Below are 13,628 nucleotides of genomic sequence, written 5' to 3' on the forward strand. Positions count from 1 at the left end.
TGCCATTCTGATCAAAATTCCACCGGTATTTTTCAAAGAGCTGGATCAAATAATCCAGAAATTTGTATGGAATCAGAAGAGATCCCAAATAGCTAAGGAAATGTTGAAAAACAAAAATAAAACTGGGGGCATCACGTTACCTGATTTCAAGCTTTACTGCAAAGCTGTGATCACCAAGACAGCATGGTACTGGCATAAAAACAGACACATAGACCAGTGGAACAGAGTAGAGAGCCCAGATATGGACCTTCAACTCTATGGTCAAATAATCTTCGACAAAATAGGAAAAAATATACAGTGGAAAAAAGACAGTCTCTTCAATAAATGGTGCTGGGAAAACTGGACAGCTATTTGTAGAAGAATGAAACTCGACCATTCTCTTACACCATACACAAAAATAAACTCAAAATGGATAAAAGACCTCAACGTGAGACAGGAATCCATCAGAATCCTAGAGGAGAATATAGGCAGTAACCACTTCGATATCAGCCACAGCAACTTCTTTCAAGATATGTCTCCAAAGGCAAAGGAAACAAAAGTGAAAATGAACTTCTGGGACTTCATCAAGATCAAAAGCTTCTGCACAGCAGAGGGAACAGTCAACAAAACAAAGAGGCAACCCACGGAATGGGAGAAGATATTTGCACATGATAGTACAGACGAAAGGTTGATATCCAGAATCTATAAAGAACTCCTGAAACTCAACACACACAAAACAGACAATCCTATAAAAAAATGGGCAGAAGATATGAACAGACACTTCTCCAAGGAAGACATACAAATGGCTATCAGACACATGAAAAAATGTTCATCATCACTAGCCATCAGGGAGATTCAAATTAAAACCGCATTGAGATACCACCTTACACCAGTTAGAATGGCCAAAATTAGGAAGACAGGAAACAACATGTGTTGGAGGGGATGTGGAGAAAGGGGAACCCTCTCACACTGTTGTTGGGAATGCAAGTTGATGCAGCCACTTTGGAGAACATGTGGAGATTCCTCAAGAAATTAAAAATAGAGCTTCCTATGACCCTGCAATTGCACTACTGGGTATTTACCCCAAAGATACAGATGTAGTGAAAAGAAGGGCCATCTGTACCCCAATGTTTATAGCAGCAATGGCCACGGTCACCAAACTGTGGAAAGAACCAAGATGCCCTTCAACAGATGAATGGATAAGGAAGATGTGGTCCATATACACTATGGAGTATTATGCCTCCATCAGAAAGGATGAATACCCAACTTGTGTAGCAACATGGATGGTACTGGAAGAGATTATGCTGAGTGAAATAAGTCAAGCAGAGAGAGTCAATTATCATATGGTTTCACTTATTTGTGGAGCATAACAAATAGCATGGAGGACAAGGGGAGTTAGAGAGGAGAAGGGAGTTGAGGGAAATTGGAAGGGGAGGTGAACCATGAGAGACTATGGACTCTGAAAAACAACTTGAGGGTTTTGAAGGGGCGGGGAATGGGAGGTTGGGGGAACCCGGTGGTGGCTTGGAGAGGGCACGGATTGCATGGAGCACTGGGTGTGGTGCAAAAACAATGAATACTATTATGCTGAAAATAAATTTACAAAAGTAAAAAAAAAAAAACTGGGGTAACAATTCTCATATCAGACAAATTAGTTTTTAAACCAACACCTGTAGAAAAACATGATGCATATTTCTTAACATTGGCAGGTTGTCTTCCTACTCCATTCGTGACATATTTTTAAATCATATTCATGAAATGTGTTTATTTAATCAGGGAAGCTAGGGAAACTTGGCTAAAATACATTTCTTTCTCCCTCCTTTGGTGACTATTCCAGTAATGGTCATTTAGGAAATTCCTATTCAGAGATTTATTCAACTCCCCTGGATAGGGTGTTTTTACTTTTTCTTTCATTTAGGATGCTAAAATAGAAGGTAACTAATCTGAATGCCTATTGTTTAAACAAAAAGAGCTTTATTCATTCAGCTCCAAAGTCTCTTTTAGCACAGAGACTAATAGTGCTATCAGTGTGAGCAATGGGTCATACACCTTCATCTTCCCGGTAAGTTTACCAGACTCCTCCAAATCATCAAAGGGTTTCATAGGCACCCACCCAGTCCTCCTGGTGTCGGATCATTAAAGGCACTCAAAGAAAGGGATGGATACAGGTTAAGCTGGCCTGGAAACTAGCACACACACCACTACTGAACAGTGAACCTGGAAGGAAAGTTCTGCAAAATTAGCAGGAGTAGATCAAGTTGCCTCTGCCCTCTTCACCCACTGGGTGATCTGTGCAGTGTTGTGGCTGTGTCTCTCAATACTGGTCCTGGCGAGAGTGGCTGTTGTAGTGAGACATTTTTCTGGACTTTGGCAATGTGTAACATCTGATATTTGCTTCCCTTACAATGTGGTCAGTCCATAAGGTGGCCCAGGGGTCAGAAGTAGAGGTTATATCATGAAGATTAAAGGCGATGAAACCCTTATTCATTATAAACATATATAAAGTGTTATTAAAAATACTTCCTAGTGGTCAAAGCAGTCACAGAACTCACCCAGATTCAAGGGACTCAAGAAATAAATTCCGTTTCCTCATGAAGGAGCATTACCTTGATGGGGGAGGTCATACTGCAAAAGAGAATGTGGGTTGGGAGATCTGCCACACTCCTTGTGATGTTTAAACTATCTAGCTTCTCCTTCATCCCAGGCCTCTGGGTTTGTGAACTTCCTAAAAACTGAATGGGAAAAAATTTTATGACTCTTTTAGAATCACCATATCTAAGAAGGTTCTTTTTTTTTTTTTTCTTTTCAGCATAACAGTATTCATTGTTTTTGCACCACACCCAGTGCTCCATGCAATACGTGCCCTCCTTAATACCCACCACCTGGTTCCCCCAACCTCCCACTCCCCACCCCTTCAAAACCCTCAGGTTGTTTTTTAGAGTCCACAGTCTCTCATGGTTCACCTCCCCTTCCAATTTCCCTCAACTCCCTTCTCCTCTCTAACTCCCCTTGTCCTCCATGCTATTTGTTATGCTCCACAAATAAGTGAAACCATATGATAATTGACTCTCTCTGCTTGACTTACTTCACTCAGCGTAATCTCTTCCAGTCCCGTCCATGTTGCTACACAAGTTGGGTATTCATCCTTTCTGATGGAGGCATAATACTCCATAGTGTATATGGACCATATCTTCCTTATCCATTCATCTGTTGAAGGGCATCTTGGTTCTTTCCACAGTTTGGTGACCGTGGCCATTGCTGCTATAAACATTGGGGTACAGATGGCCCTTCTTTTCACTACATCTGTATCTTTGGGGTAAATACCCAGTAGTGCAATTGCAGGGTCATAGGGAAGCTCTATTTTTAGAGCTATTTTTCCTAATTTCTATTTTTAGAGCTATTTCCTCTAATTTCTTGAAGAATCTCCACACTATTCTCCAAAGTGGCTGCACCAACCTGCACTCCCACCAACAGTGCAAGAGGGTTCCCCTTTCTCCACATCCTCTTCAACACATGTTGTTTCCTGTCTTGCTAATTTTGGCCATTCTAACCAGTAAGGTGGTATCTCAATGTGGTTTTAATTTGAATCTCCCTAATGGCTAGTGATGATGAACATTTTTTCATGGTGCCAGGCCTGTGAATGGGAAAGCCACTGTGGATGGCCAACCAAGTCAAGCTTTTAGATGCCTTCCAACTCTGGTCCTATCTAACTATAGTGCATGGGAGTAGCTCTAAGTAAGAGCTACTCACTGGAGCCCATTCAACCTACAGAAACACCTACAATTTGCTCAACATGGATGGAATTGGAGAGGATTATGCTAAGTGAAATAAATCAAGCAGATAAAGACAGTTATCATATGGTTTCACTCATATGTGGAATATAAGGAATAGTGCAGAGAACCATAGGGGAAGGGAGGGAAAACTGAAAGGGAAGTAATCAGAGAGGAAGTCAAACCATGAGAGACTCTAGACTCTGGGAAACAAACTGAGGGTTACAGAAGGGATGGGGTGGAGGTATGGGGTAACCAGGTGATGGGTATTAAGGAGGGCACATATTGTGATGAGCACTGGGTGTTGTACACAACTAATGAATCATTGAACACTCCATCAAAACTAATGATGTACTATATGCTGGCTAATTGAACATAGTGATAAAAAAAAAAAACTATAGAAAACAAAACAAAACACTTCCTAGGCTATTTTTAAAGTAATTTTGAATGGGCCTAGAAGAAGTCTTCGGGCCCACCTGTACTAATGAATCAACTTTGCTGTATTTAGGGAGACAGACCAGGGTTATTTATTATAGTGGGTGTTGCGTTTGGAAAACCTATTGCATTTTTATACATTCAAACTCTAGAAGAATAAAGATACACAAAAATCTGGTTGGTACAAATATAAATAAAAATTACAAAGGACATATGTTAAATTGTCAAAGATCTATTCTGAACATGGAAACAGAGTTTTTGTTTATTAAGGCATACTTTTTAAAGTAAAGTAAGTAGTTACAGATTTTGTGTAAAGTAGGAAGGGAAGGAGGTGGCACTGAGATGGACCTCTGCTGACCACAGAGGTATGACAGTGTTTATGCTCCAAAGGTCACATGGGACATCAATGAATAATTTTGATGCACTGGGCTTCAGTTGAGCAAATAAGCCCATGTTCCTTGTACAGGTTAAATCTACTTAAACTCCAACTCAGCTCACCAAACCTGCCATTTTATTCAGAATTAACAGAGATTCCTTTTTTTTTTTTTTTGACACATGATGTTACATTCGTTTCAGGTCTATAATATAGTGATTCAGCTTCTTTATGTTATGCTATCCTCACCACAAATGTAGCTGTCATCTGTCACCGAACAACACTATTACAATATCATTGATGATATCCCCTTTCATCTCTGTGATTTATTCAATTCCATAGCCAGAAGCCTATGCCTCCCACTCCCTTCACCCTTTAGGGTTCCAATTTAGGTATGAAATATCTCATTTTCTAATCTTGGAAGCTGCTTTCATTTTTTTCATTAATATGGAGGAATAATGTAAATATAAAAAAGTGAATATACAATTAGTAAATTAAAAAGAAACAAACTGAAAATACCAGTGTTACCAGAACCCACTTAAGGTATAGAAAATTGTCAATTTCACAGAAACCTCACAGTCCTCTCTTTCATTCATGACTCCTTCAGACTGTATAGAGAAGTTTCTTGGCAAATACGTATTTTGATTAAAGAAGAAAAAGGGAAAGGAGGAAGAGAGAGGAGGGAAAGGAGGAGGAGAAATAGAAGAGTTGGAGAAAAAAAGAAGAGGGGAAAAGAATTAGGAGAGAAAGATAAGGGAAAGGAAAGGAGGGAGAGGAAGAGGAGGGTGCAGAAATAGGAGGAAAATGAAGTAAAGGGGAGAAAGAGGAGGAAAAAGAAGGCAGGGAGAGGAAGAGGAGGATGGGGAAGGGAGGAGGCCATGTGAGGAAAGCATATTTTACTTCCAGGCTTCTAGTTTTCAATCTCTGACTTGTTTATCATTTCAAAGCCCTTCTTGAGTTTCTATTATGGAGCCTGGAAATTTGAAACCAGATTCTGTATGTTATTTCATTTTGTAGGGTGGGTCAGCAAGAATGGACACTTGGCACACCCAGTATGTTGATCAAATCTGAGATATTAATTTATTTTGGCCCCCAAACATCACACATTTCTCAGAGCAAAATCAGTCTCATTGTAGGCACTGGAAAAGATGGTCAAAGTATGTGATGAAGCGATTGTGCTAGTATGGATTATTATTAATCTGAGATGAATAATGTGATTTGATGCCTAAGTGCTGAAAATGGAATGCAAAGCTGTCTGGGCCACTAAGTTTAGAGCCTGTTAAAATTCTCTGTGACTTGCACTTCTTCTTATAAAAAGACTCTTTGTGTTTCTCAAATATTTTGCCTTTAATTAAATTTCCTGTACTTCCCTTAGCTTAACACTACTTCTATTATTTTGTGTTTTAGTGCTAATACACTAAATTATATTTATAAAAACATAATCTAATTTTATGTTTAGTATTTTTTCATATTGTTTTATTCATCGTTCTTAAGATGAATAGTGCTGGATTTTTAGTTGGCCATACCAATTTGAGAATATGTTTTTAACTCAAAGAATTAACTTCATTTACAGTGAACACTGTAGAAACTAAAATGCTTGATTTTCTATCAGTTGTTTTGTATTTTTGTTAAATGAATATTGGCATTTTTGTCATTATTTCCTCCTGAGATTTGGAATATATATGTCTATATATATTTATATAATATATATATTAAAATTGTTATCAAGTTTTCAAAAATACTTTTGATTATAATTCTATATTTATCAAGTACAAAAATCAAATACTTTTTTGTTGCTCAGTGTAAGACATGATATTTAGTGGAATCGTATTCATCCAAATTTCTTTCTGGTTTGTGGTCTTTTTTGATATAATGTAGGATGTTGGCTTCAAAATGCTGTTATTAACTCTTCTTATATTAAATAAAATTTTCTTATATTAAATATTTTTATTATTTTTAATTTTTTATTAACATATAACATATTATTAGCCCCAGGGTAACAGGTCTGTGAATCGCCAGGTTTACACACTTCACAGCCCTCACCATAGCACATACCCTCCCCAATGTCCATAACCCAACTCTTATATTAAATATTATATTAAATCCAAGAATAATATTTTGCCATTGGATTACATAGCAACAATATTCTCCTGATGATTCAGAATTACCTTTTTAAATTTACTTACCTCTTATTTAGCTGGGGTTTGTCTTCTGATAACTTTAAAAAAAAAGAGACCTGGGTAAGTATAATTTTGACTTCCTGTATGTCTGAGAGTACCTTTCAAATTAACGCTAGCCAAACTAGCTATAGCTTTGCCTCCTGGAATCAGCACAAGACGCAGTGGCTGTTGCTGCCTTCCCTCCAGCCTTGTGCAAGAAGGGTTGTAGCCAGCTTTACAGTCTTGCAGATTGTCTGTTTTCCTCTTTCTGCCTAAGTGGTGAAAATATTGTTCCTTTTTTTTTTTTTTCCTAAACATCTTTACTACACAGGTGTTGTCAGATGTGTTTAGGGCCTAAAATTAAAATGGTCTTTTCAATTTTCATGTTCTGGCTTTTGTCACTTTGGAAAGCTGATGCTAGTCTGGTTATCTTGGTCATTCCTGGGACGTGTTCTGACTGCTGGGTCAGATCTCTGTTCTCTGACCTTGGCATTCATGTTCTTCCTAATCATTTCTGTGTATTTGTCCCCTAACTCTCCTTATGAAAGAGCTACTCAGGTTTGTGTTCCACAACACTTTTTCCCAGTGCTAAGCTTACTCTTATGCCCCTTTGATAACACATGCTCATTACTTTGCAATCCTAAGGACTCTACCTATCTTCCTTTTTACCTTATCCTGTTTTAAAAAGCTCAACATATTCTCTTTTAAGACATTTTTTTTCAGAGCCAAATAATCTTTCTTCTCTCATCCTACTAAAGAGCTGAGCACGTTCCTAAAAATGTACAAGTTTATACATTTCCCACATCTCTTGTTTGTCATTTTAAGAGCTATACTGCTTGAATAACTTATCAGTTCTCAAATTTGGCATGATCTAGTCAAATTAACAGCCAAGTTGTGTGGTATGCCCCATCCCTTCACTTATTTATCTCAATGCTCTCAAAATCTCTTCCTGTTACTAGAGTCAAGGGAAAAATTGGTATGCACTGCTCTTGGCCCCATCCCAAGATGTCATGGAAAATGTCCTATGTAATTGAGAGGGAATCTTATGCTGGCCTCATGGTCTTGTTTTCTGAACCAATAGAATACATGAAAAGCTGCATGCCCAGCACACAGACACATCAGAACCTCCTTTTCTCAGCCTAAATATTTTTATTTGATACTCTTTTCCTAGAAAACAATGTACCATGACTGGTCATTCCCTACTCTTTCTTTTTGGTGAATGAGTTGGACACCTCAGAGTAAGTAATAAAAAAGTATAAGTATCAATGGAGTGGTGTGGGTGGGGGTGGTGGATGAAGGCTTGATGAGAATTGGAGCCATCATTTTTGTGATGTAAAATGCAACACCTGCTCAGCAGAGACATCTACTTAGTTTTGCCATATGCACAAATCCACAAATCTTAGCCAAGTGTCAAGAATGACATTTATTTTGCTGCAGCTGGTGAGCCATGTGTTTCCCAGTGAGGATACTTGGCTCAGCATCATTAGTCATAGGTGAAATCACTCAGAGGTTGGGCAATGGTTAGTTCTCAGTATTGTAAGGTGTTGTTTGTTGGATCCCTGTGTTTTCCAACATACGAATATAACAGTAATATCCAACTTGTGATATTGTTCATGCCCTACACTCTTGTGGGGTTGGCTTTCTACTTTGGCAAAGCCTGGAACACATCTCTCTCCAGACAAAGCAGAAAAATGTCAGGAAGCTCTCAGTAACTTGGTTTGCCTTCTGACTCAGGCAGATATAGGTGATGTGCTCAGAATCTTGCCTTCTGAAATTTTTCTTCTCATAGTCCCTCTGTACTAATTCTTCCTCAGATTTCTTCTGAACTTCTCTTTTTTATCTTGGTCAAAGGGACATTGAATCTAAAGTTCTTGTTTTACTAATTTCTTGTCTGTTGGCAACCTTTCTTTGGATGAAGTCAGGTATGTCCATGACTTCTACATCACTTAGAAACTTACAACCCCTAACATAATCTCTAGCCCAAACCTCTAGCCCAAATATCCAAATACTGACATCAGGTTTTTGATGGACTACCTGCACTTCTAATGGGTAAACCTCAATGTCCTGTTTCTTTTGGGTATCTTGTCCACCTGGACATCTCATGGGCACCTGCATGTCCCATAAATTATTTCCTATAGTTTAATTTTCCTCTAATACCTAAGTTATAAAGACATTTTGATAATTACATTAAATATTGCATGAGAAATTCCTTTGTAACTCTAATTAAGCCTACAGTTAATTTTTTATACCACCCACCTAGTTTCACCAGGAAGTCACTGAGATTTCTCAGATGCATCTGTCCTTACTTTCAAATGCATGTCCTGAGAATATGGAATTTGAAGGACCTCTGAATTCTCATCTTCTCTTTTCTGCTTTCCATTTCAACTGCCCTAGTTGGACCTCCTCATCTCTTAGGTATGCTAAGGTAAAAGTTAGATAAGAGTTCCCCTGGCCCTGACATACTAGGTTCTGCCTATGAGCATAATACCATCTCCTGCCCAGGCTTAAATGTGCTATTAGCCATGTGGTCTTCATGTTAAAGTTCCAGCTTCCTACTTGGGTAGAGTCCTGTAATAAGCTCTCTGTCCTGTTCTCTGAATATGGCCAACAGTGGCAAAATGTGGGCAGAGTGCCAAAGCCTATAGAACACAGAGTTCCAATGATTGAAGTGGTCAGGCAGTACTCTAGGGAGTGCATTTACAGGGTCTCTCTAAGCTGTTTCTCTTAAAGGAGCAGAACTTGAGAAGGAAAAAGCCTTGGGTAATTTACAAATCAAAGCTTAATTCATTTACATCCATTCACCTTTGGAAATGAAGAACATAAAGCATACATTTGAAAATGCTCTGATTTTGCCTGGCACATTTAAAATGTAAAAATGAATGCCTTTATTGATTTTTTCTTCACCACAAAATAAGCCGTAAAACACAAATAAATCAGCCTTTCCAAATGGAGCCCATTTTCAGTGAGAAAATATGCTGGTTGACAGAACTCATCAATTATAGGTCCCTATTTGGCTCGAAGTTATTTCTGAGCTTAAGTAGAACTTATGGGTTAAAGGCTCTGACTCTGTGATAGCCCTTCTTTGATTGTGATTCCATCTTCTGAGCTCTAAGTGTAGGTCACTTGTGAATAGCAACCCCTCCCAATGCTGCTGCATCCCTGGAAGTAGACACTCCCAGGGAGTTCTCTGGAGAAGTAGACTTGTGTTCTGGATCAGAGCATGAATTGAAATGTAAGAGTCAATGTTATTACAGTCCTCACTATGAAGATCTTTGGGCAGTTGGAAGAATATGTAGACATGACTATCCTGGGCCTAGATCCAATTATTTCCTCTTTTTCTATGTACACATCTTTCACTCTTGCCTAATTAAACAATTATCTCTCCTGTATCAAAGTGGCTTCCACCAGAGAAGCAAAAAACATCACATGTGATATAGAATTTGGAATTTTTTATATGGATTAGAGCTGGTGGGGTAGTCTGAACAGGCTAATGCCTCTGCATCAGGTATTGAGCCTGAGGCTATCCACCTATGGCTCAGACAGGCAAGGCAGTGGTAGAAAAACAAGAGACTGGGTATAGACAAAGTCAAGGGCTAAGGACAACTAAATCAGGAAGAGCATTGGGACACGTCTGCCTATACCACCTCAAATCTTAATGCTGTAGGTGACCTGCAGGATAACTTAGCTCCATTTACCAAGGAGTTGCCCCTGTACCTGGAGTAGGCCTTGGAGAAGGTGAAGAAAGAGACCCTCTAGGAATGAGATATATCATGTGGGTCTCAGTGCTACCCCATGTCAACCAGGTGAGCCAGCAGATCAGTGACAGCATGCATGAATTACACACCCAGTCCCTATCTATAGAGCATAAAAATATGTCTTCAAAATGCTCCTTGAGGCTAATACTAATTGGGAGTCATTCTGGAAATAGAATCTTGGGGGCTACTTCCAGCTTAATAAAGTTGAGACAGAACACAGCCATCACACATGACCCAGGTTTTCAGGTTGTCTTTATGCCCTTTCACTTCCATGTCTTTGTTTATGGCTGAAAGGCTCACCAATAGTCATTAAAGTAATAGAAATTTATAAAAAGTTGTCCTCGATCATCTCTATATTGTCTGGCTTGAAATCTACCTCCACTGATCACACACCCTCTTTCCTAAGTAATGTACACGTGATCATTGACCCTGCTATTTCCCTGCCATCTATAATCCACTTATGAGGAAATCCAGAGGTGCTCAAGGCCTAGAGATATACGTGTGTCAGTCCAGGACCATGACAGTAAAATAGAATCACTCTGAGCCCTAAAACTCTTGCAACCATAAGCAAGGCAAACCAGAGATTATCAAAGCAGGAAACTGCCTCCACTGTTAGCCTGAAGGAACAAAGAAGGAGGTATGTTGCTGGTGCCCAGTGGTCAGGGTCACCTCAAGATCTGAAGCTACTTCTGCCAAGAGCACTGCTCATAAAAAGTAGACAGAAGACACACCTTCTTGTCTTCCTTTCCCTGGCTTTCTGTTCACCAGAGGCACCCTCTCCAATTGAAATGAATTAGGAGAAAAATTTAAAAAAAAGAAAAAAAAACAAATTTGAGGGCAGGCAGTTAATGCCTGGCTTTCAGTAGCATTCCACTCTGTGCTAAAGGCAGCATTAACTGGATCCAGCAGAAGGTGTCATGGCTCACAAGAAGCTTAAAGGTGTAAGGAATAGTTTTTGAAGATAGGAGGCACAAGAAAGGAAACATAGGGAGGTGCCTGTCTCAGCCTGGAGGAAGGCAGGGGCAGAGGTATCCCCAAGCCCAGACTTTAGTATCAACTTGAGAAAACTTTGAGCTATCCCCCAATATCAGGGAAGCTGATCTATGAATGCACCACAGATATTCACTTATTCAACTAATACTTTATTGAGCAGTTACTATGTGCCAAACATCATGTTCGTTACAATCTTCTATTCTAGGCATATTTGGATATTACTGTGTTGGAAGTCCCCAAGACCATCCTTAGGCCCCATAATTTGCCCAAATTTATAGGACTACGAAAGCCATTATATTCATGATTACTTTTATTATTTTTTATGTTTACTTTTTACAGTGAAAAGGAAGAGGTTAAAATCCACAAAGGTTAAAATCCACTAATGTACATGGGCAAAATCCAGGAGAAACTAAACACAAGGTTCTAGACTTTCTGACTTAATGGAGTCACACAGGGACATACTTAGTTATCCCAGCAATAATATATTGGTGAGTTCCCCCAGGGAAACTCCAGCATTGGTGTTGAAGCTCTTTGTTCATATGGACATGAAGTGCTCACAAGATTAACCTTAGTGACCTTAGCAGTCTTCAGCACCAGCAGAAGTAAATGTACAACAATGGCCCAGGGTTTTATACATATAAAACACTCTTATCAGACAGCATATTCCAAGGGCTCAGAAGTTATCTCCCAGGACTGGCAAGGTAATCAAAGGACAATCCTGAATAGGATTTTCTTTGGGATATGCAGGGTTTAAACACCCATGCATGTTGAGCTAAGTCATTGGAGCATACTCAGGAATTCCTATTTTGATCCAATTCTCACCTGAGCTCTAATCATTGCTATATTTCCCAATTCTGGCCCACCCTGATGGACTTGGGATTTGTATTTAAGTCACCTCACCACAATCACTGAATTACATGTTTCAAGATCCAGTGTGTGACAACATTCTATTTAGGGACATGGCCTTGGATTGAAATTCATTTATTTATTCATTCAGTCACTACCAGCTGAACACATAGGATTCAGAACAAGAACTGTAAGCACACTGGTTACAACAGTAAAATGTAATAAACCCCAATCTCACCCTAGCAGAGAGTATGGTCTGGTGGAGCAACACATGTGAATAAGTTAATATAAGTGCAAGTGTATTGGATTGAATACTGTCACCCCACTATTCATGTCTACTCAGAACCTAAGAATGTGATCTTATTTGGTAATAGAGTCTTTGCAGATGTAATCAAATTGAGATGTAGTCTTACTGGATTGGTGTGGACCCTAATCCAATGATTGGTGTCCTTATAAGAAAAAGGAAGTTTGGACGCAGAGATGCAGACAGAGGGAAAACAATGAACACATAGTGAACTCCATGATATGATGAAGCAGAGATTGGAGTGATGTGGCTATAGGTCAAGGAATGCCATCATCCACCAGAACTTGAAAGATACAAGAAAGAATCCTCTCCTCCCTAGAACCTTCAAAAAGGGAACAGTCCAATCAATACCTGATTTTGGAATTCAAACCTCCAGAATGTGAGAATAAATTTCTGTTGTTCCAAGTCCCCAAGTTTGTAGTATTTTGTTACAGGAGTCCGTGAGAATGAATACAGATAACATAGAGTTAAGAGTAGGACATGGCATTAGGACACCATGAGAGAAATGCTGAAGATCCAAATCAGGAGGCCAGAAATAAACTCCAGAGGGGGTGAAAACTTCCCCAAAAAATCTTAATACTGCAGAGGTTGCAAGGGAAAGTGTACACAGAATTCCAGGCACAGGAAAGAGTGTGTGTTAAAGGCATGAAGGTGAGAGAGAAGGTGGGTCACTAGACGAACTGAAAGAAAAGGGGTAGAATTATGTCCTAAGGTGTAAAACAAATAAGTGTAAAACAAATAAGTGTGAAACAAGTCTGGGAAGATTGGACCCTCATGTGGGCATTAGCTGATCTGTGTGTACAATCCCATGTAAGTAGTCTAGATGGGACACACCTTCATGGCTAGTTCCCTGCTGGACCTCAAATTAAGGAATAAATCTGACATAAATGGTGTCACTGGTTATCTTTGCTTCACATTTTACCCCCATGCCAATGGATAATGTCACCAATGAGGAAGGGCTTGAGAAGTCAGCACAATTCTAAGAAAATACTACGACTTAGGTACTTTTTTACA

This window comes from Lutra lutra, chromosome 3 (genome assembly GCF_902655055.1).
Source record: "Lutra lutra chromosome 3, mLutLut1.2, whole genome shotgun sequence".
NCBI lineage: Eukaryota > Metazoa > Chordata > Mammalia > Carnivora > Mustelidae > Lutra > Lutra lutra.